Source organism: Canis lupus, chromosome 10 (assembly GCF_048164855.1).
Source record: "Canis lupus baileyi chromosome 10, mCanLup2.hap1, whole genome shotgun sequence".
Lineage (NCBI taxonomy): Eukaryota > Metazoa > Chordata > Mammalia > Carnivora > Canidae > Canis > Canis lupus.
In genome coordinates, this window is record NC_132847.1 from 71,368,523 (window position 1) to 71,392,995 (window position 24,473).

The window sequence follows — 24,473 nt, forward strand, 5'->3', positions numbered from 1 at the left end:
TTTGGGAAACAGTTTGGCAATTTCTTAAAGATTTAGACATACACCACCTATCATGTGAACGACCCATTTCACTTCTAGGTATTATCCAAGAGAAATGAAAGTATATGCATATACAAAGGCTTGTATACAATTTTTTTTTCACAACTGAATTTGTAATAGTTAAAAAATAGAAACAATGCAAATATTCATCAAAGCGTGAACGGATAGGCAAACTGTAGTGTATTTGTGTGACAGACTGTTACTCAGCAATATAAAGGAATGAACTCTTGACATACACTGAAACATGAGTAAATCTTAAAAAAATATGCTGAGTGAAATAAATATGACAAAAAATATCACCTACTGTAGGAATCCACTTATATAATTCTGAAGACAACACAAGCTAACATATAGTGGTAGAGGAGAGATGGGTGGTATGAGGGACAGGAATAGGAAGGGAACGGGCAAGAAGGAGGGATGACAACGGGATGCTAGAAAACTTCAGGGAGATGACATCTATATTCATTGTCTTGACTGTGGTGATGGTTTTGCAGTTGTATACACGTGTCATAACTTGTGAAATAGTATTCCTTAAGTATGTGCAATTTATTATAGTTTAATTCCAACTCAACAAAGTTATTAAAAAATATATATCAATAAATTTGCTTAGAACAAACAAGAAATAAATATAACAGATGTCTAGTGCATCAAAATGTAAATAAAATACATCTGAGAGAAAGTAAATTGAATCTAATGGAGAGAACACTGTATTCATAAATTGGAAGGCTTAATAGTGTTCAGATGCTAATTTTCCCTAAGTTTATCTACAGATTCATTGAACAGTCTTCTGCACATGGAGACTTATGAACAGACTTTATAAAGGACTTCTACAAATCACTAAGGAAAAGATATATAAAGCAATAGAGCAAAGACCAAAATGTACATGTGAAAAGGGGTGCAATTTCACTAATCCTTAGAGAAATGTAAATCAAAACCATGAGATAGCTCCACATAACCAATATATTGGGGCTTTTTGTCATACTTATTTCATTCAGCATAATTATTTTAAGATTTATCCATGAATCAGCATATGCCAAGAGTTTTAAGTAATATTCTGTAATATAATCTGTTTATCCATTCACCCTTTGATGAATATTTGCGGTTTCTATTTTTTGACTATTACAAATACAGCTATGAAGAAAATCGTGTGCAAGACTGTGTGTGTGCATACGTTTTCATTTCCCTTAGATAATACCTAGGAGTGAAATGGATCAGTCATATGATAGGTGGGGTATGTCTAAATTTTTAAGAAATTGCCAAGCTGTTTCCCACAGTGTATGTACCATTTTACATTCTCACCAGATGGGTATGGAAGTTATTCCATGTTGTCAAAATAAAAGAAGACACACTAACAAAGTTGGCGTGAAATAGGGTTTCTCAACCTCAGCACTCTTGAAGTTTTGGGTCATGCAGTTATTAATTGTAGGGGGCCGTCCTGTAGGATGTTGTGCTACATGCTGGTAGCACTCACCCCTCCTTCCCCACACTCACATTTATGACACCCCAAAATGCTTCCAGATATTGCCAAATTCCCTTGGAGGAGAGCAAGATCACACCCCCCACCCCTGGAGAACCATATGCACGGCTGGTAGAAATGTGAATTGGTACATCCACTTCAGTATTATCTAAACAAACCTGAACATCTATGCATACCAGACCTGGGGAAGTATTTTAAACTCAAAGACATGTCCAAGAATGTCCATAGAAGCCCTGCTCCTAAGAGCACCAAACTGGAAACCGGCTATGGTCATCAATAAAAGAATGAAAAAATAATGAGACATGGCCAAGCTCCTTGTCCCCACCACCTTTTAGCCCAGAGGGGAGCAAACCAGAAGCCAGTTAATGAAAGATGTGGTATATTCAGTGTGGGTAAGGTTATGCTGCAGTAACGAACAACCAAAAGATCCCAATGACTTAGAGTTCCTTATTCTCATGACCCTTAATTACGGGTTGGCAAGGGTTTCTGCTCATCACAGTGATGCTGGCACACAGGCTTACAGAGGCTCTATCTTGATATACACTTCTAGGAGACATTGTCATGGTATAATCACCGCGTTGGACCACTGCATGATGAGCATTCTTCTTTGAGCTGTGATTGTCCCATCATTAAACTGGGGATTGATGTTATGCAGGGAATTAATATTATTGAGCATTTGTTTTCCAAGGAATATGTGTGTATGTGTGTGTGCGTGTGCATGCATGTGTGTATGTTCATATATTGAATTAGAAATTTTAATTAAAAAATGTTTTTCCTCTGGGGGTGCCCGGGTGGCTCAGTCTGTTAAGGAGTCAACTCTTGATTTCAGCTGAGGTCATGATCTCAGGGTTGTGAGTGTGGAGTCTGCTTAAGGTTCTCCCTCTCCCGGGGATCCCTGGGTGGCTCAGCGGTTTGGCGCCTGCCTTTGGCCCAAGGTGTGATCCTGGAGTCCCAGGATCGAGTCCCACATCAGGCTCCCTGCATGGAGCCTGCTTCTCCCTCTGCCTGTGTCTCTCCCTCTCTCTGTGTCTATCATGAATAAATAAATAAATCTTTTTTTTTAATTTTTTTAATTTTTATTTATTTATGATAGTCACAGAGAGAGAGAGAGAGGCAGAGACACAGGCAGAGGGATAAGCAGGCTCCATGCACCGGGAGCCCGACGTGGGATTCGATCCCGGGTCTCCAGGATCGCGCCCTGGGCCAAAGGCAGGCGCCAAACCGCTGCGCCACCCAGGGATCCCATAAATCTTTTTTTTTAAAGAAAGATTTTCTCTCTCCCTCCCCTTTTGCCCCTTCATCTCCTTTATACTCCCTCTCTTAAAACAACAACAACAACAACAAAAAACTGTTTTTCTAACATATATTTCAGACAACGCACTTTTGCAAAGACCAGATTACGAGAAACTCCCAGTATTTTGCATTGTCTTTGCCGTTGTCACTGTACTTCTCTGAGACCATCTGAGTGACCACCAGACATAACCTGGTCAAACAGCATCCTATTTTTATGTCTGGATTTTCAATTCCATTATGTGATGGTTAAGTATCTTCTTGCTTGAGGGCAGTATGACCACTAGGGGGAAGCAGCTGCCAGACAGCAATTTCTTTACAACAGATAAGTTAATCTCTCTGGGTCAGATTCTAAAGGTTTGAGCAAAAATGTCCAGTTCTATCAGGGATTTTGGAGTCAAGGAAGCTGATATTTTTCAAGCTTTTTTTTTTTTTTCCATCGACTTTGAGCAAACTGCTTTGGGGCTCTCTGTGTCTCAGGATCCCCCTAGGCACACAGTGCGTTGCCTAAAGAAAACATGAGTGGTCTCTGTGTTTCTTTTCCTAACCTTGTCAGTAGCTGTCTCTGTGAAGTCCTACAGTCTCCATTTTTAAACCTCACCATGGAACAACAGATCCTGCACAGGCTCACAGCTGACCTCTCCATCCAGCCAGCTCATCTTCCCGTCCTCCTGAGACAGATGGTATAGGGGACCTTCGAGACAATTTTGTACACAAAAGCTGTCAACCACCCACCCCACCTCCCAGTATGTGTAGACAAACCAGTCACAATTAGATGAGCCAGGGACCTTAATAAATGCAGATGTCTTTATTTAAATAAACAAGTAATTCTTGGGATATAAATATAAACAGAAGCATACTTCACAATTAGAGATGAGTGATGAGTGTGTGAGTCAGTAGACGGTGGATTAAAGCGGGAGGTCTGCAGTCAGGAAGTCCGAATCCCAGATCTCTCACTAATAGTTCATGTTTGGTAGGCCATTTACCCTCGACAAGCTACAGCTTCTTCGTCTGTACAAAGAAAGTGATGATATCTAAATTGCAAAGTTGAATAAAGTGAGGTATGTACTGCGGTAGTTATTTTATAGAATACTTTCATCTTAAGAAAAAGGAAGAAAAAAGCCAACCGTGTGTGTTTGCTACCTGGCACAATCGAGTAAACGAGGGCCCTGGAGCATCTCAAACATGTTGAAACCCCAGTTATGCCAGCCCCTGCGTGACCCTGGGTCACTAAACTGCATGGAACCTCGGTTTCTGATTTGGGAAGCAAAGGTACTTTGCTGCTTTCGGTGAAATCTAAAGGTGATGACAAGGGAGGTGAAGAAGCTGGCATCAAATTGGTAGATACTGAATTGATGATTACTTTCCGTATCAGGCTTTTTTCCAAATGCCTACAGGTGAATAGCATAATACCGGCTCATCACCAGCCTTCTAAAGCAGGCATTATTGGGACGCCGGGGTGCCTCAGCGGTTGAGTGCCTCTCCTTCGGCTCAGGTCATGAGCCCAGGGTCCTGGGATCGAGTCTCACATCAGGCTCCCTGCGAGGAGGCTGTGTCTCCCTCTGCCTGTGTCTCTGCCTCTCTCTGTGTCTCTCAAGAATAAATAAATAAAATCTGTAAAAAAGTAAACAGGCATTGTCATCCCTAGTTTGCAGGCCAAGAAACTGAGGGTCCAAGGGACCTGTTTAGAGGCAGAGAGCTTGGAAGGAGGCCGTGTCCAGTTCCTGACAGGTTTCCTTGATGTCTCATTAATTAATTATTAATTAAAGTCTCAGGATGCCATTAGCAATACATGACTGTGTTGACCCCTGCGGACTAGCAGAGAACCAGCGTTCTCTTGTGTAGGTGCTGTTGCCTCTGCAGTCCTCCAAAGCCTAGACAGGACACATTTCACCCCCTTTGCCCAACCCTTTCCCCTCCAGTGTGTGCACTGGCCACATACACCCACTAGATGGTGCCAATACCCTAGCTTTGCCTTATTTCGGTTTCCATCATCTGTGAGAATTAAAAATTTACCTTCGACATCATCAGACTTAAATCTCTACATAAATACCAGCTTGTGGGATGCATATACTTGTAAAGATGTTTATATATATATATATATTCAGGGTGAACTCTGGAGGTTTAGTTATCATGTTTAAAAATGCAGACCAGCCCTCTATAAATTCACCAGCTGAGGCCCCGCTATGGTCATGAGCAATCTCAGTGCTATGTGTGTCTCTGCTCCAGGGTGACCTGGAAATGATTAGCAGCTTTCTCTCTGCATGTATAGATTGATGGGTCTGTGGGAGCCCACCAGTACTCCATGGCTTCTGCTTATTCCTCTCTGAAAGGAGACACAGTACAGGCTTAGCTCACAACTGATACGAGTGTAAGAACAGGATGTCCTAGAAGATTTGATGACTTTCTCATCCCAATTTCTTCCCCTCATAGCCTCCCACAAATGTCTATAATACCATCATTGGATTAGGGCCTTGTACCCCCTTTATTATTATAACAACCACAACAGCAACGCCAAACGACCTCTGTATAGTCTCACAGCATTTGCAAAGCATGCCTCGCTCGATGATCCTATTTAGCACACCTGAATTAACAGGCTCGGTTTATTTACTCCATTTTACAGAAGAGAAACTGAGCTCAAGAGAGTGAGTTTCTAAGAATCTACAAGCTATTTAACCAAAAATGCTAGAACTTGAACCTGAGATTTCTGTCCGTAAGTGTCATACTCCTGTCACAACATGAGATAAAAACCTGTGGTACATTCTAAACAACAGATTTATAATGACAGTTCCTTTACTGCTATTCCTTTTTCTTTTCTGTCTCTGAATTTCACCTCTCCCCTGTATCCAGTGTCCCTGGACGGAGAAAACAACCCTCCCTCTCTCCCTTTCTCCTTTGTTCCCTCCCTCCCTGGCCCCCTCCCATCTTCCATTCTAGCGCCCAGACCAACAGTAAATGTTGTGGTAGGCAACAGAGAAGGCACTGTCTGAGTTCCATGTACAGAACACCAGAGCTGGAAGGGATCATTGGGATTATCTCATCTAACCACCCCCTTTATATGTAAGGAAACCAAGCCAGGACGGAGGAGAAATATTCCTATATATGATGCCATGGGATTATCTCAAATGACCTACTTTTTCATTAAAGCTGGTCTACACCTTGGTATCCATTCGTTTGGAAACTATGCTCATGACAACTGCATTATCCTTTAAAATAGTTTCTAAAATGTTAAATTTCCACTAATGCAGCTGCCTTTCCACACACGCATGAACAATAACCAAATAAACTTTGTACTGTGAGATCTCACCAGAGTTGAGATCTTGATGTCATCACTTTCTTACGTTAGGGTCTAAATTAAAGCAAGTCCACCAGAAAGCTGAGCTGTCATTGGCCTTTTTATTTCTTACTTGTCTCATACCCTTTGTCTTGTACACAGTTCTGTTATCGAGCGATTTTCAATGTATCACGTTTGCCTTTCTCCTTGCCTCATTCTCCCTTGGAGCAGAATATCCTTGAGGACAAGAACTAAATCTCTGTAACTTCAGATACTAGTATAGTTTTTTGGCAAAGAGTAGATAATCGATAATTAATCGAGGAATAGAATTACATTGCATTGAACTGGACCTACACATTACAAACCACCTCCTTGGACTTATACCATCAGGATTTGAAAATCCAGATGGACATAGAAAAGACATCTATTCATAGATATTTAAGGTTTAAGATTCATTGGGACATTTAAGATTTAACAAGCACACTCTTTAGTCTGTCCCCAAACTCCTTACTGTCTCACTGGTCAGATGAAGGCAGATGCATTAAAGATTAAGCTACACAGTGCCTGGTAATTTAGTAAATATTTATTGAGCTCCTGCTATGTGGAAAGTAAGTAATCCAGAGATCTAAAGACTGTAGAATTCCTATGAGCAACAACGGATCAGGAAACACCACCTGTAAGAAGATGGGTAGAGCCAGGCTTTGAATGGAGGGCTGGATTTGGAGAGGCACAGTGACACTTCCTGCAGGAGCAAGTGCTGTGTGCTGTAGGAGCCACAGTGACATGAAAGCTAGCCTAGTGCTCAGTGAACATAGATCTCCACCATTTTCAGAGGGAGAAAGGGCTTTAAGGTCTTCTGTTTCAATCTTCCATTTAACAGTTACAGAGACTAAGGCCCAGAGAGGGGAGGTGACTTGGCCACAGTCCCCCAGTAGATGAGTGACAGTCAGAATCAGAGTCCAGTCTCCTTGACTTTCAGCCTAGTGCTCTTTTCACCACATTTCTTGAAAAATCCACTGTGCACCTGGCGATGCTTTTCTTTCAGAATCCAGCCACTATTTTGATTTCTGTGCATGGCAAGCAGCCAAGAGCCTTGAACTTCTCCATGTTGCCATTTTGCCCTTTGCAGAATGGGATATTAAAGTATTCACTTGGGGGAAGGGTCATGGGGTTCCATCAATAAATGTTTGTGAATTGCTCTGAGCTATTTGGGCCAGAGGGACTCCAGAAATGGGAGACCCCAGTGGTGGTGGTGGTGGTGGTATCTGAGCCCTTTTTGAGGTCTTGCCTTTGCTCTGCAGAATTAAAGCGATGGTTTAAGTGATAAACTATTCCTTATGAGCTGTATTTGTGTCGAAAGCACAGCGTGAGTCCCCTGAGTGCTTCCTCTCACACAACCACAGCTATGCACCAATCCTCCTGGGCTCAGAGATGGAACTTTGGTTAAATGCATGGAATTTATTCTTAGTCCTTTTCTTAATTATGACTTTATTTTTATTTCTCTTGCGTTCTCTAGGGGAGGGGTTAGAGAGCAGTGGAAAAGAAAGGGAAGAGGCAGGGAAATGTGTTATAGATTCAAGGGGGGTTGTGTTGTTGTTTGTTTCTGAGCTGCTCACAGTCAGCAAAGTAGAGGGATTTAACAGATCTCACAGAGATGCAAACTTCATCCCAATGAACCCAGAGCCCAGAAGACAGGTAACAAATACAGTGAAAACATACCTTGAGGTGAGGGCAATCATTATTTGGCTAATAAAGTCCCCTAGACTGATAGAAAAAAAAAAGATGGAAACTCTTATGTACTCATCATTTAATAAGGGAAGGGGATGGACATTCAGGGTAAGAGGACTGGGTAGTCATGCTGAGGATATTACATCAAATTGCGATGCTATAACCAGCTCCATCGCTACTCCAGGTGAGTCATGCAGCTTTCCCTCCTGTGTCCAATCTGGCATCCTCAAAACACTAAAAATCCCACTCACTCCTATGCTACACTTTCTCTTGCTCAAAATCCAGGTCAGAACATGTCCACTGAATGCTTATATCTATGTCCTATCTCAGTGAGTATCTCTCAATATCCCGAGCTCCTTTAAAGTATATAAATAACTTCTGTGTAGGCACATTTTCTCTTTCTCCTCTGCTTCCTCCTCCCCCTCTTCCTCCTCCTTCTCCTTCTGTGTCTTCTTCCTCCCTGCCCCTATTTATTTTCCTTTTCCATCATGATCATGATGCCATATGCTCTAGGAAACTTTATAGTCTACGGAGACAGGGAGTTAAAAGAAAATGGACTTACTTGTGAACCCTGGCCTTGGTAGGGGATAGCTGTGAGAAAGTGAGCAAATCCTGAAACTGCACAAGACTTAGATACTCATCTACAAATTGGAGGAAATGATCAATTGTCCAAGGGCTTCTTGTAAGATAACCTGAGATGGTGAACTAAAACACCACATTGCAACCTGGGTTGGAATGAGCACCTGACAAATGGGAGTTTCCACAATCTCCTTTGACCCTGGGTTCGGAGGGTGAGGACTTGGATTTCTGTACCACATAAGCCTATTTATGGAGGATATGCATAGCCCTAGGGGAATTCCAAGGGAACATTTCCCTAGGTGCTTCCACAAATCCCATTCTCTCTTTACCGCCTTTCTGTGATGTTAGGCAAATTTTACCTGAGCTCCAGTTTCCACATCCACAAAAATGGGGACAATACCTACCTCATACAGCTTTGTGGCGAGCAGCCAGTGAGCATGAAGCACTTCAAATGGAAGTGATATGTACTCACTGGTACATAGTGAACTTGGTTACTAGTATTGTTCCAAGAGTGGCCCCGAGAAGGTATAAGTGCCATGGGACTTCAGTGAATCGAGCAGGGACAGTGGACTGGTGGTGACCACCCTTGCTCCTGACTGGTCTGTGCTCCACCTCCCTCGCTCACTTATAACTAATCGGTATTGCATTTATACTTTGGCCCAGCTCAAGTGTTGCCTGCTCTGAGAAGCCTTCCAATTCCATCTTCTTCTTCCTGTCTACCTCTGCAAGTGGCCACCCATTTCTCTAAGCTGCCAGAGCCCTGTGCCCTTTTCTGTGTCACTGAGCACTATATAACTGGTGCCATAAAAATGTATACTCAGGGTTCATTTTTCATGCGAGGACATGAGCTTCTAGAAGGCACAGACCATAGCTATTATCTTTCGCCCTATCTCTTGGCCCAGGTTGATTTATTCAGTGCTCAGGAAATAAAGACTGCTGAATGAATGGTTTATCAGTTGCAACTCCTATGTCTCAGTGTAGTGATTTTGGGGACTATGTGGGATTCTTTGCAAATGAAGTGTCACGGGCAATGAGATGTGGTGGGCTGTGAAAAGTGATTTGGCCCCTTTGAAACATCCAGTGAGATATTTTAGACAGTGGTTTTGAACTCACTCAGTTCAGTCATTCAGAGTAAAGTACAACTATTGATTTGTATTAGTTCCTGTTGATACTTAAATGGCAGAGGGATATACTAAGGAAACAAAAGGAGAGGCTTGCTCATATCCTGAATTGAAGCTGTCAAAGTACCCAATGTTGTTGAATGCTGTCAGAGAACAGACTGAAAGAAAAACAACTATATCTCAAACGCCCAGTGACTGAATGGGTAGAGAGGTTTCATTGTGTTGGTCATAAATAGCTTTCACAAAGTTAGAGTGCTTACTTGAACCCTACTTGAACTAGCTGGATGCTGGTGCATTCACTACTCAGAGAATTTCTTAAAGGCTTTGGGTTGCTCCCACTTCTTGTCATGGAATGAGCCAATTTTTATGTCTGTTTATTACTCTGCAGCCCAGCTGGACCCCAGAAGGATGGGGCTGTTGTGATCATGGAAAGTAACACAAATGCACAGACACCAAAATGAAGCCAAAGATCTTCTGGAGGCTTAGATAAACATTTAGTCTCATAAATAAATACATTATCAGACCACACAAAGCACTTCCTACCCTGTCTCTTCCTCAGAAGTCACACTCAAAATAGTCTCTTTAATTCATCCAGGTTCAAACAAGGTATTTATTAATTACCTACTGGGTAACTAGTCCCAAGCCACATGTTTTTCCAAGAAACACAGTGGCAGAAGACATGGTCCCTTGCTTCTTTTGCTGATTTGGAATCGTAGGTATAGAGGCAAAATGCACAAATTCAAATCGATTGGTAACAAATGCAAGCCAGGATGAATACTACCTTGCGATACATTGGGCAATTGATTGCAAGGTAAGATGTCTGGGTCCCAGGGATGCTACCAACATGCTGGATGGCTGTTTATTCTTTCATTCATTTGATAAAAAAATAAAATAAATAACAGGTACTTACTATGGATCAGGTACTGAGGATACCTTGAACACTCACTGAATCCATTTATTCATTTACTTATTCAACAAGCAGTTAATGATTATATAATAGATGAGGCATTTTGCTAGGTGCTGGAGAAGGGGGGAAGATACAGTCCCTGCCCTCTGGGGTCAGGCTCCTCATCGGTACAGCGGTGTGTGTTTGGGTGAGGAAGGGTGGTGGATTCTTTGGTCTACAATGTCCTTTCTGCCAAGGATATGCTAAGCGGTGGACTGGAAGATTTTGTGGTTCATTTGCTAAGTGTCAAGTCAAGAAGATGAATGGTCACTTGTAAAAATGGAATAAACCACTGGACTTTGAATTGCAGACGTTTGGATGGGAATCCCCTGAGAGCCTCAAAGCACAGCACTAACGTCCCTATGTGTTCCTTTAAGAAAGCAAGTCAATCCTGTTCATCCCCTTGTACATATACATTTCTTTATATTTTACAAGGCACTTCCATGTGGACAGTTTTATTTGCTCCACATAACAATCTTATGAAGTCACGGGTTTAACATCCTTTTTTTAAAGATAAAGAAACTGAGGCTTCAAGTGGTTGAATTTATTTACAAAGGTCTCTCAATAGAGCAGGGGCCAGAGCCTAGGTCTCTGACCTCCTATTCTGGTGCTTCTCAAATAACAACAGTATTTATTCATTTGGTATGAGTCCTTCGAGGGCCAGTTATGGCCCAGGCATTTGGCAAAGCCTGGGGAAGTCATGAAGAACCAGCCAGTAATCTCAACAATTTTACAATTGGTTTTCCTCTAATTCTTGCTCAAAATTAACAGGAACTCATACTGCTTTGTAGCTTATAGTGTAATTTTACATGCCATTTAAAGTACAGCCTAGTAAGATGAAAACAGAGAGGGAGGGAAGCCATAAGAGACACTTAATTCTAAGAAACAAACTGAGGGTTGCTGGAGGGGAGAGGGGCAGAGGGATGGGGTAACTGGGAGATGGGCATTAAGGAGGGCACTTGATGGAATGAGCACCGGGTATTATATGCAACGGATGAATGACTAAATTCTATCCATGAAACTAATCATACACTATATGTTAACTAAATAGAAATTAAATAAATAATTTAAAAAATATAGGCTGCTAAACCATTAAGCTCCTTTTGGTCAAGTGCCAGGTAGGATAAACAACACCCGATAAAGGATTGTCATATCTTCATATCAATTCAATTGATATTGGCAGCGATGTTTATAACATTATTCCTACTCACTGGCAATGAAGTGTAGATTCTGAGAGACCTAAAGTTATACACGAGGTTAATAGAAAATGTAGAATTTAATCCTAAATAATTTGTCAACCAGCACTTTCTTATATCCATTCCTTAAACAATACTTCATCCTACTGTGCCATATATAGAGGCTAGGAAAGTGCTTTACCTAGAGTAGCAACTCAATCAGTCATCATAGAATAAATAGATTAGACATGGATTAATTTCACCTATGAAGGGGTAACACACTCACCTCCTAACATCTAACTGTCATAAAGTTTAAGACACAGCTTTCCTTGTAGACAGAGTTCCACAAGAGGCTGAGATAGGGGGCAAGAGTGAGTAGAGAGGAAACAGGGAAAGATGAAGGAATTTTACAGAAAGACCAAAGGTTTTGGGGTTAGATCAACCTGGGTTGAATCTTAGCATTGCCACTTGTTTCAGACAAGCATTTTAGCTGTCAGGTCTTATGGGTGGTTAGGAGGATTAAGGGCAATAATATACAGTGAGCATTTAGCACAGTGCCTTGTCTACAATAGATAATAAATGCTAGTTCATCACTCTAATGAGAACTGTAGGCACAAATACAAGGCATAGCGTAATATTTGTGTGTGTGTGTGTGTGGGGGGGCTTTGAGGAAGATGAAGTATCATAGGGAGGGATGAAGTTGAAAGAGTAATATGGGACCATATCTTAAAGAGCTATTAAAGCCATTCTAAGGGTTTAGGATCTATCCTTTTGCTACAAGCAGCTTATAACCATTTGGGTCTTTTATAAACATATTGTGGGGATAGGCAGGGAAGAGCGTCTAAGTAGAAAGATGTTGGAAAGCTTCATGAAACTGGAGTACCATTTACAAAGGTACTTTCCCCCTGATTTGCCTTTAGTAACAGCTGATGGCAAAAGTGTAATGAACAAACCTGAACCACTTCACTCTGAGTTTCTTTAAGACACAAATCTTTATCCACTGCATGGCTGGAAAAGGATGTGTGTGTGTGTGTGTGTGTATGTGTGTGTGTGTGTGTGTGTGTGTGTATATATATATATATATATATATATATATATATATATATATATGTCTTATGATGGATTAGCCTTTTTGGACTGTGGCCACACCATAGAGGGCTTTCTAATCTATTTTGAGTTCTAATTGATTACAGCATTTGGAAAAATGTACAGCAAATTGCTCCGTTAATCAAGGTAAATCAAGCTGATGTCATAGATGCTAAATATATGCCTTTGCAGTAATACTATTTACATGGCTGGAACTAAGGCTGCTGTCAGGATTTCCACTTGACAGCTCTGCCTTCCCAGGAGGAGCTCATGGCTTATCTCTGAAAGTACTCAGTGGTCCATTTCCGAGGCTGGGTTCCCAGGTCCTTCTTTCCACATCTAAGGAAAGGGTCTTAGGAGAGGATGGGACTGCCTTCTTATGCAAAAACTCAAAGGCAGTGGGAAGGAGGCCACGCCACAAAGGCTAGGAGGACAGGGAAGGAGATATCACAGGCAGATGATTTCATGATCCAGAAGGACCCTGGCAGGCCACGTCCCTTGGCTGCTGAGGGAATTGAGGGATGGCAGAGAACTTTGCTGAGATACAGTAGATCACAGTGTGGAAGGATGTTTACAGACCATCTGGTCCTCCTGACCAAAGCCCTGCAACATGGTGACAAAAAAAGGAGTTTATCAGAGATCACACAGCAAGTTAGTTTCGGAGCAAACATTAAACATTCAGTGCTCTGACTCTTCATGCAGTGCTCTCTCTGAATAATAGAAAACATTACTATGTTCTTTTTATTCTCTTTTCCTTCTTTTTCTCATCACCTTCCCAACAATATTCATCATTATTCCTGATGCTGTGTGCCAGGCTGTGTTATAAGCGCTCAATGTTATTACAACCATGTGAGGTTAATGCTACTTTTATTCTCATTTTAAAAATGAAGAATGGAGACTAAAATAAGTGAGAAAACTTAATTGAGGAAACTCTGCTAATGAGTAGCCATTACAGGGATTCACATTTGAAAATGTCTAACTCACATGCCTGTGCACTTAATCATCTGGCTAAACATCATCAAGTTTCCATCATGCTTGTGTACCTTTTCCAGCACAATCTCTTAATACGATGCTACTATTTGTTTCATGCACAATATTTCAAAACTTCACAATGATGCCAAGAGGCAGAGATGACCACTGTCCTGCAAGATGAGGTGAAGTAATTTGTTGAAAGCTACACACCTAGAAGGTTTTAGAACCAGCCAAAGACCTCATGGATATTTCTGGGAGTTTGAGAATGAAGATAAGAGGTAGAATTAAAACTCAGCCAGGTCCCTAAATCCTGTATACTGATCTTGACCAAGTTCCTTTTCCTGTCTGGGTCCCAGTTAACATGTTTGCACCATGAAGATACTGACGCTCTTCGCGTGCTCTGCTATTCTGAGATCAACAGCAACAGTAAGAAAGCAGAGGGAGAAAGAAATCAGAGAATACACATGCATATCTTCTAAGGTTACAAAAGATGACCAAAAGAAAAGGATTTGGGGTGAAAAAGGGGGATCAGAAAATTTATCTTCAGGTCAGTTTTGGAAGGTCATCCATGGCCTGGGCGGTGCCCCATCAGGACTAGATCAAAAGTGTTGCAATCAGCTGTTTGTGTACAGATGCTGGCCTCCAGATCCCACATGGGAACATCTGTTGGGGACAACCACTTGACAAATAAGCAGGCAATTAGGTAGCAGATCCATCTGTGCCAAGGACATGGGACCACCAGCAGCGGGAGGCTGCGGCAGGGGGAGGGCCATGCTGGGAAGGATGCTCTTATGTTCATATGAGAATCAGACTACTGAAGGCAGGAGAAGAAAGATAGGATCAGGGTTGGAATTCAGCAGAGAAGATCGTTTGCTTCTTGTTTTGCAACATGGCTTCATGATTCTCAGGCCTGGCTCTATATTATAATCACCTGAAGATTTTTAAACCACCTGATGCCCAGGTTATGCTCCAAAACAATTCAATCAGATTACTTTGCATAAGCAACAGTGTTCCTAAGGTTATCCCGATGTGCAGCTAGGACTGAGAAAAACAATAGTCTGATAGTCTCCAAACCTAACCAGTAAGGTTGGTGACACAAAGACAGTGGTCTACATAAAGCCATCAGTTTTATTCTGCTGTGCTTCTCTTTGGGCTATGTGTTTTGAGTTTATAAAATCCTCATTTTGGTGGTCAAGGACTCAAGCAAAATCCATCTACCCTGTGAAACAAATACCTACTACTTTTATCTCTGCTACTAGATGATCTTAAATAAGTTGGTTCTCTCTCCAAGATTCTATTACCTCATCTGTTTTGAAGTTGGGAAGTAAAATGTGATTATGTATACTCAGTGTTTTAAACAAGCCCAGAACACAATAGGTACTTAATAAATGTTGGTTGAACTACAACCTAAGGCACACATGCACAGACACAGACACAAAAATTTGTGCTAGTCAGTCTGGGCATTATTCTTGATACTATTCTTTCCATCAGACATCATAGCCAATCAATTGCCAATCTTGTAGATATTATGCACCCCCCAAAAAAAATTTAAGCCTGTTTCTTTCTCTCCAGTCTCACTACCAGAATTCATACTCTCATCATCTCTCACCTGATCCACTGCAACAGTTGAGATCTAAAAGCTCCATAGCCCCAACCTTGCAGAATTGGATGTGTTCTGTACACCACAGGTAGAGGAATTCACAACAAATATCCTTCCTACTCAAAATCTTTCAGGGATTCCCTACTGTCCACAAGACAAAGACCAAGTTCTTCAGTGTGGTGTGTGAGACTCTCCATGACTGATTCCTGTTGATCTTTCCACATTCACATGTCTATAGAGCTCTCCTCTCCACCTCTCCTCCTCTCACCCACCACAACCAAGTTCATATCCCAATGCTCTCAATCTACTTCTGCTTTCCTTTGCATGCACTTAGATGTTCTATACACCAGACCCTTTTCTTGCGCTGTTTACTCACCTCAGAATACCTTTTTGACCTTCATCTTTCACCTAGCTAACATCCATCTATTTCCTAAGTTCATCTCAGATGGTACCTTCTTCAGGAAGCCTTCCCTGAATCCCTTTGCCCTGGTTTACATTAGGTGCTGTACCTTGCATCTTCCTCTATCATAACATTTCACATTTTGCTGGAATTTTCCAACACATTTCTGTATCTCAGCCAGTAGACTATCAGTTCTATGATGAAGGCCTTCTCTGGTCCTCTACTATATATAGTTAGGATATAGATGATATAGATGTTACTTTGACCCATAGTAGATGCACAATCATTTATACAACTTCAGCCCAGTGAACCTGAGATACTGTAGTGAGTTTTGTTCCCTAGGAAGAAGTTCTGTGCTCTTTCATAGCTTCTCTTATGCTTACCCATAGGGGAAGGCCATAACTGGGAGATCTGAGTTCAAATTCTGTTGGTTAGTCAGTTCCTAACTGAGGCCAATGTCCTGAAGGCAGTCCTCTGGGAATCTTTTGCAGACAGGAATGGAGCCATGCAGGAATAGATCTCAGCCTTATTTCTTTCCTCTGAACCAAACTGGCTCTGAGTAATGCCTTTGCGATCCTGACCACATCCTCTTTTTCTACTGCCAAAAAAAAAAAAAAAAAAAAGGAGCTAGAGATAAACCATAGCTCAAGCTCCAAGACTTCAGGGAAGGTGACTCGCTTGCTGGGTCAGGGCCATATTTTAGGAAGGCTCCTTCAACTCCCTTGGGCCTTAGATTAGACTGCGTCCTTCCAGTCTTATAAAAAATGGGCTGTCAACAGCAAGTCAGAAAATATTAATGAGGTGGGCAAGAGATGCCCCCCAAAGGGGGAGGATTGCACAAATTGCTGAGAAAACATTCAGAGGGATGATATTTCTAAAAATTTGCCCTCTACTTCTAGTGACTTTCATACAAAGTTATTGCTGATTCTCCCAACTGCATTGGAAATACTTAGATTCTATATTTGATTTCAAAAAAATTAAGCATGATTTGAATTGGAAGGGATATTAGAGATAATCTGGGCCAATCCCAGAGCTTTTGTTTTTCCAAAGGAAAGTAGGGGATTTTGTTTTCCTGGCTTCCCAACATTTAATGTCCTCTTGTTAACCAGGTTCTATTTTCCTCTGGAGGGTCTATAGTAGACAGAATTGGAAGATGTCCCCTAAGACTCCTGCTCTCGCATACATTCCCCGGGTAGAGAACCAGTGGAATATAACGGTATATCACTCTTATAATCAGATTAGCATCAGTCAACTTTGAGTTGATCAAAATGGAGATTATCCTGGGTATGCCTGGTCTAACCAGGTGGGCCATGTGCCAGAATGTAAAGTGTCAGAGAGACCCTCCCGCTGACCTTGAGGATAAAGACACCTGCCATATGTGAGAGGATAGGACCATGTGGCAAGGGCTGCAAATGGCCTCTGAGAGGTGAGAGAGATCCCTGGCTAGGATCCAGCAAGCCAATAGGGACTTTGGTCGTACAACCGGAGGGAACTGAATTCTGCCAACAACCACATAATCTTGGAAGAGGACTGTGGGCCTCAGGTGACATCACAGTCCTGGCTGACACCTTGATTTCAGCGGGCTGAGGCCCTGGGCAGAGAAGGTAGTTAGGCCATGCCTAGACTTCTGACATATACAAACTATGAAATAATAAATTATGTTGGCTTAGCTGTTAGATTTGTGGTGATTGGCTATGTAGCAATAGACACTAATACAGGGTCCATTTCCTTCCTGTTGGTTATATGAATAGGACCATCTCACCTGCATCTTCAGGAATGGCATGTGTCCCAGGCTTACGCTAAGTACTGTGTTCCATCCTCCAGTCCACAGTGATTGGCTCAAGATAGGCATGTGAGCCAAATTGTGCCTATGAGAATCAGGCTTACGGCTTTGGTTGGCTTTGTTTAGGAAACAAAAGTGCTCTTTTTTCACTGAAATTGAAGCTGAGGGCATTTAGCTCTGGAGCTGATGTCAACCATATTGCCACCATGTGGAGTTTGGGAATGAAGCCAACATTGAGAAGAACAGATTTCAGCAATGGAGAAAAACAGATTTTTTAATGTATTTGAGTCCTGCCTGGATCAAGCTGAGCCTAAGAGAGAGATTACCTATGGAGGTTTCAATGGCCTGAACCTGTAACTTCCACATTTAACCTAAGATGATTTGAGACCAGGTTTTTGTCCCATGTAACACAAAATGTCCCATGTATCTGAAATGTGGGACAACTTGTGGCCAGAGAAGGAATATGTTGACCCAATCACACAGTTAACAAGTTGCAAATATGACATAAAAGAAACCAGATCTCCTGGTGCCCAGTCAAAAGGACTAACCATCGCATTATTGCTATGCTGAGTACCTCCCTGAGAACCACAAATTATTGATTTCCTGGGAAACAAATACAACAGAATGTCAACAACAACAATTATAGTTCAATAAGTGTTTATTATGGGCAAAGCTCTTTGTTATGAAGTCTATATGGTATTTAATTTTACATTTCCATAAACTTTATGAATTTTGTATCTTAATCATCTCTATTTTAAAGATGACAAAAGTGAAGCTCAGAAATGTTTACTAACGTGAGCAAGGAAGGTCACATAGCTAATAAGTGGAGGAGCCAGAATTTAATCCTTATCTGTCTGGCTCCAAAGTCTATTCTCTTAACTATTGTGTTCATTGTTGCTAGGATTAAAGAGAAACAAAACAAACCTAGGGAATGTTTCTTTATTACTTCAAATTTATTGCAAGAATTTGTCATAAAGGAGTCTTTTTTGATTAATGCAGATCTACAAAGACTGGTTTTTATTCCTCAGCCAATCAGCACTTCCATGCTTGAAGAAATTTTTAATCCCTAACACTGGATAATATTAAGTTGCACATCCCTTATCCTTTCTTTATTTTAAAGATTATACAGGAAGTATTTTTGGAAGGATAAAAATTCAATTTGCTATGTAGGAAAAAAAAAAGTCAAACTACCAGTGGGACACTTGTATTCAAATCCCTATTCTGCCCAGAATCCCCTGTATGATCTTGAGCAAATCACCTCTCTCCATTGGCCTGTTTTCTGATCTATAAAATCAAGAAATTTATGTTAAAATGGATTAAAAAGCTTTTGTGTGTAGAAAATGTCTTCCACTATGAAGATATTTTGGTGGGACTCCAAATATTCCATAAAATTTATTGGCTAAAACAACATTTACTTCAGTCTGGATCCCTTGGTGGGGTCCTGGAATATCTCTGAGATGTTTGGGCACTGAAAAGTAACTGCGCCCAAACTATAAAAGTATGGTACATTTATCTGTTAAGATGCTTACAGCATTAAATATGGCATCTTCACTGTTTATTAAAAACACTTCATCAATGTGAAAATAGAGCTACAAAAAAGTAATTAACTTCACCTCACTAAGGAGCCAGGCATAAACACGGGTCCACCTGACACCAGTTTATTTATACACTCCAAGCCAAACTGCTTCCTACCTGACTCCTGCCCCATACCAGTTTCTTGAGTTTTAATTTTTATATATTCTTGTAAGTCATATGAAGTATTTTATGGATCAAGACAAACACCAAGTCAAAATGAGGTAAACTATTTTGGTTTCCTGAGACAACAAGGCACAACACTGCCTAATGAGATAATGGAAGAATTGGTTACCCTTAAAACAATCTTTCTTGGCTTCCTTTTTCCTTGTGCATGATAAAGGCACCTTTTCTTTTTTTAAAGAAATAAACTTCATCTTTAAAAACAATTTCAGATTTACAACAAAACGATACAAAGACAGAACAGAGAGTTCCTGTATACCCATAACCAGTGTCCCCTATTATTAACTACTTACACTTAGTGTGGTATTTTGCTGTAAATAATGAACCTATATTGATACATTATTATTAAATAAAGCCCATACTTTATTCACATTGCCTTAGTTTTTACCTAATGTCTTTATTCTGTTATAGTATCTCATCCAGGATACTATATACATTTCATCATCATGTCTTCTTAGGTTCTTCTAGGCTGTGACCATTTCTCAGACTTTCCTCATTTTTGATAACCTTGACAATTTTAATGAGAACTGGTCAAGTATCTTGTAGAATGTCCCTAAACTGGGATTTGCCTGATGCTTTTCTCATGACTAGACTGGAGTATGGGTTTTGAGGAAGTAAAATGCCATTCTTGTCACATCCCATTAAGAATAGATAGGGTCAACATGCCATATTGCTATTGGTGTTGATCTTGATTATCTGGCTCAGCTACAACAGTATCTTTTAGAACCTACCTTCCCTTCTCTATCTGGACTCTATTTGAACATTGCTTCTCTATCAAACTATCCTAGATGACTGGGATATGTGATCTTAGGCCAGGATTCTATGGCAGTCTGGTCACTAGGTGTAATTTCTGGGGCATGTAAGTAAAGAGGTTTTATGACTTTCCTGACAGTTTTTTTTCCATTGTCTCTTTTGTGGTAATACAATTAACCCAAGAGGGTACACTTTGAATCCATTGAATAGCCAATGGTTTTGAGATGGATTATATTAGTAGGTCGTAATGATTTTTTTTCCTTTCCAACAGGATAAGGAATCAGGGATTGTGCATGCTGTTTGCATTTCCCACTCACACTACCAGGGAAAGCAGAGAGGCTTTTTGCCCCTTGTTGTAATACCTTACATTCACACAGGACTTTATCTTTTAAAGAGCTTTTACATATTTAATCTGCACCCTTAAATTTGTTTAATAAATACTTTTTATGTGATTGAATAAATGGATGAGCGGATATGTACATTCCCAGCTCAATGTAGCACTACAAAGTGGAAATGGTAGTTTAGATTTACATAGAACTGGGTTTGACTCTTACTGAGCTTACAGAGTTTACTGACTGGGATCTTAAGTATGAGAGGTGGTTTTTATGGGCTCTCATATTTATAGGATGGTCAAATGCATCTTGAAGTGAGGGACAGAGTTCAGTGCAACAACTCATGCAGAATAACTGACATTGAGATAATACTCAATGCTTTTGTTATGATGTAGGACTGGAACATTGAACCACAATGTTTGAGTGGAGGTAGTAAATAATGATTACAGTACCCTTTAAAATTTCACACAAATGAATCTCAAGGAGGACTATGATTATTATCATTGCCACTTGACAAAGGAGGGAACTGAGGCTCAGAGAGTTTAAGTAAGTTGCATGAGGGAGGAGGCAGTATTTGAACTCAGCTCTCTAACTCCTGAACCTGTGCAGAAAGCACTAGATTATAATCATGTGCCTTTCTTCTTTTGGGGGGGAACTGCTTTGCTAAAGTAACTGTAGTGCTCTGTTTGGGGACTGCTTTGAGTATGAAGCAGAGCCATCATTTTTAACAATTCAATCTACTATGGTCTAAAATACACCAGATCCCTTTTAGAAAGAGCAGAGAGGAACTAAAAATTCTCTTAAAATGGAGATCACTTTGTTCCTCTGAAGAAAAGCTTACTTTATAGCCATACTGTAGAAATTACTCTAGGGTTTGTTTAACTTTTTTTTCTTCTTCTTTGTTTCTTTCTTTAAGAGAAAGAGTCATAATTGCTAAGATTTATTCAGGAAACTTTTCTCTAGAGGATTCTAAACAATTTTGCAGTGTTTCTTAACCTCCTTAGCCACCCCCTTGGGGTCTCTCCAAATTGCTGTCTCATTAAAGAAGGAGTGCCCTACCCAGGCTTTTGGGGAGAACACATTCAACTATTTCTCAGATGTATCATATATGTAGAGATGGGCGGGAGTGGGGGATCTTCAGGCATTAGATCATCTGGTTTATTCCAACACTGGGAAGTTGTTCCCAGTTGGAGATCTCAAGAGTTGTGAATGGCTGCTAACCTGAGGAACTTCACATCTGTTACTTGAGCCCAGTTCTTGAGCAGCAAGACCTACTGATGGAACAGGTATTGCTTTGGGTTTGGATTTGGGGGCTTGGGCTTTTGTTTTTTGGGAGGCTTTTTTAGATTATTCAAGTAAGTCTTCTAGGTAGGAATAAGAAAGGCACAGAGATTATCACTCTGTACACATTATTTAGACTGAATTATGCTGATTTTATGATCTGGTGCTTGAGTGGGTGTTGGCACCTTGTGCTCACTCTCTGTTCCTAGCCAGTGGGGGAGAAGGGAGTTGAAGAAGGAAGAAAAAGTAGGAGAAGTGTGGAAAGACAGAAGAGCGTCCCCCTCTGTCCTTTCTGCCTTTGTAACCAGCATCACCCCCATCTATCTCCTAGCATAGCTCTCATTTCTTCCCCTGCACTTCCAGGGTGACTGAGGATTTAATCTCCTCAGACAGTGGTAGAATTGGTTGTACTTTCTATTTTATTGCATTTGCAGTGGGTGTACAACATGTCTTCATTAACTCTCCATGACATTCAGAATAGCTTGGGATAAAAAAGACACTCAATCAAAAAGGAAAAACAGTCCCCCACCCTCCCATCTTCAATCCCAAGTATCCCCCAGGGCACGTATTAATTACTGAAGATGAATGCTGGACCTTCATTCTCAGCAGGGGCTTTTAAATCGTATTGCTCTGTCAGGTTAGAAGGTGGTGCTTCATCTTACAAAATGGTAAAGGAGTCTCAACTTCTTGTGGAAGTAGCAGCTAATATTGGCTTCCGTTACTGAGTGCCTACAAGGTGCCTAGTGTTATTAAAGTCTCTTTATGAATTAGCTCCCATAATCCACACCCTGCAAGACACATTATCATCCCCATTTGCTGGATGGGGAAACTGATTCCAAACACCATGCTATTTTAAGTACAATAGGTGGCTCCCCATGGTTCAAAACAGAGGGAGATCTGTAATTCTTCAAAGTGATTTGTGTCCAGGAAGGCACTATCATTGTATCTCTCCGTTGTTGTACCTCTCATTGAGAGCCAACTTATGGCTCTCAGATGCCAGCTTATACATCAACCTTCCAGAGAAGGTTTCCTAGCTCCAGACAAGATGGAACTGTATTGTATTGCATTGTTTTGTTTTTATCAAGTAGGGATGTTATGGATGTCCACCGAGGAGGCAATGTTCATGGCGTTGACTTAACCTTTAACTGTTGTGTTGCCAAAGTACCTTCTGTTGCCAAACTACTCCTCTTTTTTCTCTTCCTTGTCTCACCTTACCTGAGCAATCATCAACATTCCATAGCTGAGGCTAAAGAGATACTGAGTCCAGGAGTGCTACACTTATATTTTTTAAAGATTTATTTATTTGAAAGAGAGACAAGTAGGAGAAGGGGCAGAGGGAGAGAAATTCTTTTCCACTGAATCTGGTGCCTCACCTGGAGCTCAATCCCAAGACCCTGAGATCATGACCTGAGCTGAAATTAAGAGCCAGACACTCAACAGAAGAGCCATCCAGATGCCTCCAGAAGGGTAACACTTATAAATACGTGTTCTTGGGAACACTAGTCTCAGTGTTTGCTTTCAGAATAACACTTTCTGAAAAAATCCTAAATATTCTCCCCTTCCCTATCTCCACTCATTACTTCAAGAAACATGTACTTGAAGATTCTGAGATGTCCTATAGAAAAAAAAAGAAGCAAATAAAGCAGAAAGAAAACAAAACACAAAGAAACATTTACTTTTGTTTGCTCAGTCTGTCCTTTTTCCTATTTAAATTTTTAAGTGTCTCCTTCTCTTCCCACCCCCTCCCAACTCTGGAAACATCTATTCACATCCTTTGGAACTATGGTTTTCTAGAGAATATCTTAGGAATCTCCATGCCAAGGACAATCCAAAGGGTTATCATCATAAACTTCAAATAAAATGAGGATTTCACTGATTGTCCAGATATATGTATACTTTCTCTCTTCTGAAATCCTACGTTGCTTTAACTTCATTGCTCTTATGGCTTATAGCTTAAAGAAGATATGGCAATAGACAAGTATGTAAAGATGAGATGGAGATGAGCAATGTGTCCTACCTTATTCTTTTTTCCCTTGTAACTGATTACAGTTCCCCCTGTTCCCCCATTACAAATGAGTATGTGTTCATTTGTTTTTTTTTTTTTTACTGAATTTATATAAAATTCAAACTTCAACCAATGCAGAATCAATATGCTCTACCTCAGATTGCACTAGTATCTAATTCTCATTCCCTCCCAACAGTGTAAACTCTTTTAATGGGTACATAGCCTGCTGCCTGGAACATTGTAGGTCCTCAGGAGACTTGAGCTGAATAGGTGAATGCGTTCTGTTTTTATTGATTTTATTCACTCATCCAGGAGTTCCTTGTGGACAGAGAGCCCAGGCTTACCTATGCTCCTCCACACCTAACAGGTGTATAGCAGACACTCGGTAAACTTTTGCTTGCTGCAACCACATGCCCTCTAGGATTATTTCCTGAACATACTTTGAAGGAAGGTCTCTACAGCTAAAGCCAGGCATGCTTGTGTTTGTATTTCCATTCTGTCATGAACTTGTTATTGAGTTTAATTAAGAAGCTTGGTATCTGTGCCTATAAATGGGGCCAATACTATCTGCTTGATAGAGGGGCTGTTTGGCTCACATGTGGAGATGTAGGTAAATGTGCTTTGTAAATGCTAGAGGATTTATTTATTTATTTTTTTGCTCATGCAAAAAGCACACGGTGGGTAATACATACATGTGTAGGAAACTACCACTGTTCTAACAGGGATGCCAGACAAAAGGTCCTATGATTAACTACTGTTGACTTACAATGTTATGCACAGCTTTGGAAAAGGGGAAGTCAAGAGTACTTTGTCAAGTATGTTGTCTCCTGTCTAGCATGTGCTAGAGCACATGTGCTAGATCTGAGCTAGAGCACAG

The 24,473-nt window shown here is 40.8% G+C and overlaps 2 long non-coding RNA genes across 3 annotated transcripts in view; one reads left to right on the forward strand and one right to left on the reverse strand.

Annotated features, from left to right (window-relative positions):
* Positions 1 to 3,646: 3,646 nt before the first annotated feature.
* Positions 3,647 to 24,473, reverse strand: part of LOC140641940 (uncharacterized) — a 112,724-nt gene continuing 91,897 nt past the window's right edge. The window contains exon 3 of the long non-coding RNA XR_012038536.1: positions 3,647 to 3,817. This is a non-coding gene — a long non-coding RNA (uncharacterized lncRNA). The remainder of the gene's footprint in view (positions 3,818 to 24,473) is intronic.
* LOC140641939 (uncharacterized) overlaps positions 21,370 to 24,473 on the forward strand; it is a 151,787-nt gene continuing 148,683 nt past the window's right edge. For both annotated transcript variants that reach the window (XR_012038535.1, XR_012038534.1), the window contains exon 1: positions 21,370 to 21,596. This is a non-coding gene — a long non-coding RNA (uncharacterized lncRNA). The remainder of the gene's footprint in view (positions 21,597 to 24,473) is intronic.